The 6,451-nt window shown below is 42.0% G+C and overlaps 1 non-coding gene across 1 annotated transcript; it reads left to right on the forward strand.

Annotated features, from left to right (window-relative positions):
- Positions 1-293: 293 nt before the first annotated feature.
- On the forward strand, positions 294-397 carry LOC115930482 (small nucleolar RNA U13). Its single transcript, XR_004067118.1, has one exon. It is a non-coding gene; the product is annotated as a small nucleolar RNA U13 (small nucleolar RNA).
- Positions 398-6,451: the final 6,054 nt, after the last annotated feature.

Genomic DNA, 6,451 nt, shown 5'->3' on the forward strand with positions numbered 1-6,451 from the left:
ATCACAGATCCCAGTGCAGGAAGAGGACTTACAGTGCCTGGGCACCCTGAACAGTGCATAAACCCTCCACAGCCACTGCCTGGCTCATGGCAGCAATTCTGACAACCTCTTGCTTGGTCCACTTTCCTCCAGAACTTGTGCTGTCTGAAACCTTCAGAATGTGAAGTGCAGTGGGGAAACTGGGAGGGAAGCAGGTTAAGACTCATCCTCCCTCTCTTTAGGAATTCTACCAGTTAGCATATGGGTTGAGCCATATGGAAATGCTGTTATGCTTCAGTCAAAATGATGTTAAGATCCTCTTGTAGCTCCTAAGTGTGACGATTGGGTTTTCAGGCTCATATGTGAGATGTGCCTCCCTCAGATCTTGTTACGATGTTGGCACATTACCCATCTGATGTGAAAAAGAAGTGATGTTGAATGTTGGCATTCATATAATTCAACCTAAACCATAGAGAACCAATAGTCAAAGTACCACACTCATGAATGGGTTGGAAAATGCCCAACAATATCACTAAGACAAGGCTGTCTGGGTAAATTGGACTAGAAGAGGAGTATAATTGAGGCCTAAGTGGAGTTTCCAGTTGCCTTTCCCTAGAATGGATGATGACCATGGCTGCCAAGCACCTTTCTCTGAGGCAGAGGGGGAATGGTGGTCCTCCCCAGCCAAAGGAGGGCTCATCTAGGTGTACTGGTTGGGGACACCAAAAGAGATGCTGTGAGGCAGGGAGGGAGAAGGGTTGCCCCTTTTCCTCATTATGAATCCTAAAAAGTGGCCCCCCACATATTGTCCTGCATTAGCTTATGATGCAGACATTGTCTTAGTCCATTTGTGCTGCTGTAACAAAATATCTGAGACTGGGTAATTTACAGAGAACAAAAACGTATTTTCTTACAGTCCTAGAGGCTGAGAAGTCCAAGATCAAGGCACCAGCATTCACTGTCTGGTGAGGGTCATCTTACACATCAGAAGGTGGAAGAGCAAAAGGGATGATCTGTCTGTCTGGAGGCTCATTTATAAGGGCATTAATCCACCCCAAAAGATCCCACCTCTTTGCAATCTTTGCATCTCTACAAAGCAGATTGTGTTTCAACATGAATTTTGGAGGGGACGTCAACATTTTAAACCATAGCACACATCAAAGTAAATCTGGAAGCACAACATGGTTGTGATAGTGAATTTTATGTGTCAGTGTGACTGGGCCACAGGGTGCCCAGGTGAAATATGATTTTTGGCTGTGTCTGGGAGGGTGTTTCTGGATGAGATTAGCATTTGAATAGGTGTACTCAGTAAAGTACATGGCGCTCCTTCATGTGAGTGAGCCTCATCCAATTCTTTGAAGACCTGAATAGAACAAATGTCAGAGAAAGGAAAAAACATTTGCTGCCCCCTTTTCTTGAGCTAGGACATCTCATCTCATGTTCTCCTGCCCTCAGGCTTGGATTTATACCATCAGCTTCCCTAGTTGTCAGGCCTTTGGATGTCAGACTGAATTATACCATTGGCTTTCCCAGGTATCCAACTTGCAGACAGCAGATAATGGGACTTCTTAGCCTCCATAATCGTGTGAGTCAGTTCCTCATAACAAATCTCCTTTTAGATAGATAAATAGATGATGGATGGATGGATGGGTGAACGGATGGATAGATAGACAGATAGATAGATAGATAGATAGATAGATAGATAGATAGATAGATAGATAGATAGATAGATACATAGATAGATAGATAGATAGATAGATAGATAGATAGATAGATAGATAGATAGATAGATAGACAGAGAGATAGAGTAGGGGTAGAGACAGAGATAACCCCTATTGGTTCTGTTTCTTTGAAGAACCGTAACTAAGCCAATGGTTCACCTGATGAGCACCCTAGTATTTTGCTTGCTCAGGCTATTTGTGGCTCCCAATAACATAAGCAGAACCGAGACATTCCCATAGTCCCCAGGGGAGACTCAGGAGGCAGCTAAATTCAAAGAATCATAGGGCCTGCCACACTGAAGGGAAAAATAATCAACACCAGAGGCTTGGGGTGGCCTCCTTTACCAGGAGCCAGGTGGACACTAATGCAGAAACCCAGAACTCACAGAGTACCAGCAAGAATCAAGGGAAGGACAGGTCATCCAGAGAGGGCTAGCAGGTTCTGCCTAGGCAGGAGGAAAGATAACACATTTTCCCCCCAAGATTATAGAACAGGCCTTGGCCAACATGCTGGAACCAGGAGAGGAAGAGAGCTATATAGAACAGGGCCACCACAGTCAACCCTCAACATGAGACAAAGCTGTCTCAGCTGACTTGTAAACTCATAAGAAAGAAATACACGTTTCCTGGGGTATGCCATTGAGATCTTGAGGTTGTTCTGCAGCTACAGCTGACCAATACAAAGACAGAGTTTAACGTGACTTGATCATACCTTGTGACATTGTCTGTCAACACGAGCCACAAACACAATATTAGAATTTAGAGGCCAGGCGCGGTGGCTCACGCCTGTAATCCCAGTACTTTGGAGGCCAAGGTGGGCGGATCACCTGAGGTCAAGAGTTTGAGACAAGCCTGGTCAACATAGTGAAAGCCCATCTGTACTAAATACAAAAATTAGCCGGACACAGTGCTGTGCACCTGTAGTCCCAGCTACTTGGGAGGCTGAGGCAGGAGAATCACTTGAACCCCGGAGGTGGAAGTTGCAGAGAGCCGAGATCATGTAACTGCACTCCAGCTGCTCAACAGAGTGAGACTCTGTCTCAAAAAAAAAAAAAAAGAAAGAAAGAAAGAAAGAAATTAGAGTATATTTCATGATATCTCTAACCAGCCCAGTTGGCACTGTTGGTACAGGGGAAATGATACATCTGAATAATGGAAACAGACTGTCAATCGAGAAAAATGCTAAGACAAGTCTCAATCATTTTAGAAGGCTTATTTGCCAAAGTTAAGGATGCACACCCAGGAGACAGGTCTATGCCTTTCTCCGAGGATGATTTTGAGGGCTCCAAATTTAAAGGGGAAATGGTAGGATATTGAGAAATATACAATTTTCATGTCAGAGGGGTATAGGGAAAAATAGTCATTCATGCCTTTGTCTGGCTCTATTAATTTGCATTTTTTTGCATAAGATGACATAGACAAATGGGGCAGACGAAAAACACAGGGAATCTGCATTTGACATAAGATAACATAGACAAAATGGGACAGGGGAACAATCAGATATGCATCTGTGTCTGGTGGGCCTGGGGTGACTGCACCTGTAAAGAGAAGCTATCATTTTACATTGCCATGGTGAAATCTTCACGGAAACACCTTAAAAGATCTTGCAGCTCACTAGGAATTTTCTTGTGGGCAAATTATGGGGGAGGTGTGTAGCTTTTTATCTTGTAGCGATCTTATTTAGGAACCAAAAGGGAGAGGCAGGTTTGTGTGACCTGGTTCCCAGATTCACTTTTCCCTTTGGCTTAATGAGTTTGGGGTCCTAAGATTCAATTTCCTTTCACAAGACTACAAATAAAATTTCTTTGCTCCCCCACCACTGTCACAATAAAAATAAATCTGTGACAGGAACTTTCGCTTCACTAGAAAACAAATTAACAAAGGAAGAACAGCTATCTGAACTTCAAGCTCTTCCAAATGAAGGATGCTATTTTGGGGAAGCAGTTAGCTCAATGAAATCTCATTATATAAACTCACTTTGCAAACTCTTCCCAACCAGGCAATCTTGGTGATGATATGTGGTTTGGTCCAGAAATGAAGGCAAAAAAGTATTAATTTTTAACATGTAAGACCCATTTTTTAAAGTCTTAAGGACTGAAAAACCCTACAGTTTTAATGTCTTTCTCTATTTAATGAAACTTGACGTGGGAACAATTCTAAGTGAGAAGAAAGAGCAAATATCTTTTAAATTTGCTCTTTCTTAGTAAGGGTGGTAGCAACTGTACTTCATCAGGTTCTGGAATGTCTTTTCCAAATCTTAATAAAATGCAACATTGTCATAAGTTCAAATACAAGCAAGAAAACGAGTACATGGTAGGTTTATTAATAGTAGGTTAACCCAACCAGGTGGAATTTGAGATTACCTTTGGATCAAAACTGTTTCAGAAACAAAAGGAGACAGGGAGATTGTAAATTCCAAAAGAAGTGGAAACTCACAGTCAAAGGCACCTTACTAAAATCCATTTTAAATCTACTGAATCTCAGCAAGTCACCTATTAAAGGCCACAGTTTCACTTCTAATGAACAGAGATTAAACCAGTTTTGACCACCACTGTCTAATAATGTCTTTATATTTTATCTCCCTTGTCAGAAAGAATTAATTCATGCTTTATTCATTCAGCAAATATTTATGGATTGTTCATGTTCCACCATGAGTTCTTGTAAGTCCTGGAGGGAGTATTGACACGAATAGTGCACAGTTCTGTCCTCAAAGAGCTCATAGTGGAGGAGCCAGATAAGACAACTGACAACCCCAAGAGAACACCAGCAGATTGTAATCTATGAGCACACAGATGAGGACAGCAGACCCAGCCAGCAGGGTCAGGAGAGGCCACTCAGAGGAACTGAGACATTGGAACTCAGGCCTGAAGGATGATGGCAGGAAGCCCAACAGGAGAGGCCATTTCAGGGAAAGGGAACAATATTATGTTTGAAGGCAAGGCAGGGAGAGCTTGGAGTATCTGGGGAATGACAAGTGTTTCAATATGTATGAATTTGGCAATGGGGAAGATGAGGCTGAAAAATTATTCGGGGCCAAATCAAGAATCCCCATGCATGAGAAAGACATCTCAAAGAATGACTTCTTTTTTTTTTTTTTTTTTTTTTTGACAGAGTCTCACTCTGTCACCCAGGCTGGAGTGCAGTGGTGCAATTTCGGCTCACTGCAACTTCTGCCTCCCAGGTTCGAGCGATTCTCCTGTCTCAGCCTCCCAAGTAGATGGGACTACAGACAGGCACCACCATGCCTGGCTAATTTTTTTTTTTTTTTTTTTTTTTTTTTGTATATTTAGTAGAGATTGGGTTTCGCCATGTTAGCCAGCTGGTCTCGAACTCCTGGCCTCAAGTGATCCACCTGCCTCGGCCTCCCAAAGTGCTGGGATTACGGGCATCAGCCACCACCCCCAGCCTCAAAGAATGACTTTTGAAGGAGATAAAAGACCAGCGTTGAGCCAGTAGAGAGCAGAATTTAATTATGATTCTGCAAATCCACATTTAAGGTCATGGCGTCCACAGTACTATTACTCTAAAAAAAAATTTTTTTTTAAATCAAGATTCAGAAGGAAGTGCTACAGATGTTACTCTGGGCAACCTGGTTCCATCAACTGGTTCTAATTAAATAAACACCTGCATTTTACGCAGGAATGGACTTTTCGGGAATAAGGATCCAGCTTTTCTCAAAGAATAATAAAACAATAGCACTCATTTGCTGTGGACAAAGGGTGCGGTAATGTGGAGCCAAACTGCAGAGGAAGTTTGTAGAGAAAAGGGAGGTCATGGTTTTTAGGCTGAGCAGACAGGTAAAAATTGTCTTCAAGGTTATAAAATTAGCAAATTGCAAAGCCAGGATCCAAAGCCATTTCTCCTGGTTCCAAACCCAATGTTCTTCTTGTTGTCTTCTTCTTGCTAAAGAAGCAGCTTAGCTGACAGTTCACTGGCCTTAAGTCAAACAATCTAAGTTCGAGTTCTAATTCTACCACTTGCTATTTTTGCTATATTTGCTGAATGAACAAAGAATGAATTAATTCTTTCTGACAAGGGAGGTAAAATATAAAGACATTATTAGACAGTGGTGGTCAAAACTGGTTTAATCTCTGTTCATTAGAAGTGAAACTGTGGCCTTTAATAGGTGACTTGCTGAGATTCAGTAGATTTAAAATGGATTTTAGTAAGGTGCCTTTGACTGTGAGTTTCCACTTCTTTTGGAATTTACAATCTCCCTGTCTCCTTTTGTTTCTGAAACAGTTTTGAACCAAAGGTAACCTCAAATTCCACCTGGTTGGGTTAACCTACTATTAATAAACCTACCATGTACTTGTTTTCTTGCTTGTATTTGAACTTATGACAATGTTGCATTTTATTAAGATTTGGAAAAGACATTCCAGAACCTGATGAAGTACAGTTGCTACTACTCTTACTAAATTTCCTTGTTAGCCTCTTCATGCGACTCAGCCTCCTTGTGAATAAAATGAAGGGGTCTGGGCCCGGATCTGTGCTTACACCATTTGCCTAGAGATCCACACATGTCTGGGTTATCAGTTAGGTATTATCGCCTCTGATTGTGGACATATTTGCCTCCCACCCCTACTCCTTGAGAGATATAAAAGAGAAGCCTCCAGATGGTCCAGAAATGCTGTGTGTTCATGGGCACATGGTGGCCCCAACCTCAGCTGCTACAGTTCCACACAGGTTTCACTAGGAAAAAAGAGTTCATTGCTTAAAAAGGAAGAAGAAATAAACAAGTCTGTCAAACA

The sequence above is a fragment of the Gorilla gorilla genome, chromosome 14 (assembly GCF_029281585.2).
Source record: "Gorilla gorilla gorilla isolate KB3781 chromosome 14, NHGRI_mGorGor1-v2.1_pri, whole genome shotgun sequence".
NCBI classification, from domain to species: Eukaryota; Metazoa; Chordata; class Mammalia; order Primates; family Hominidae; genus Gorilla; species Gorilla gorilla.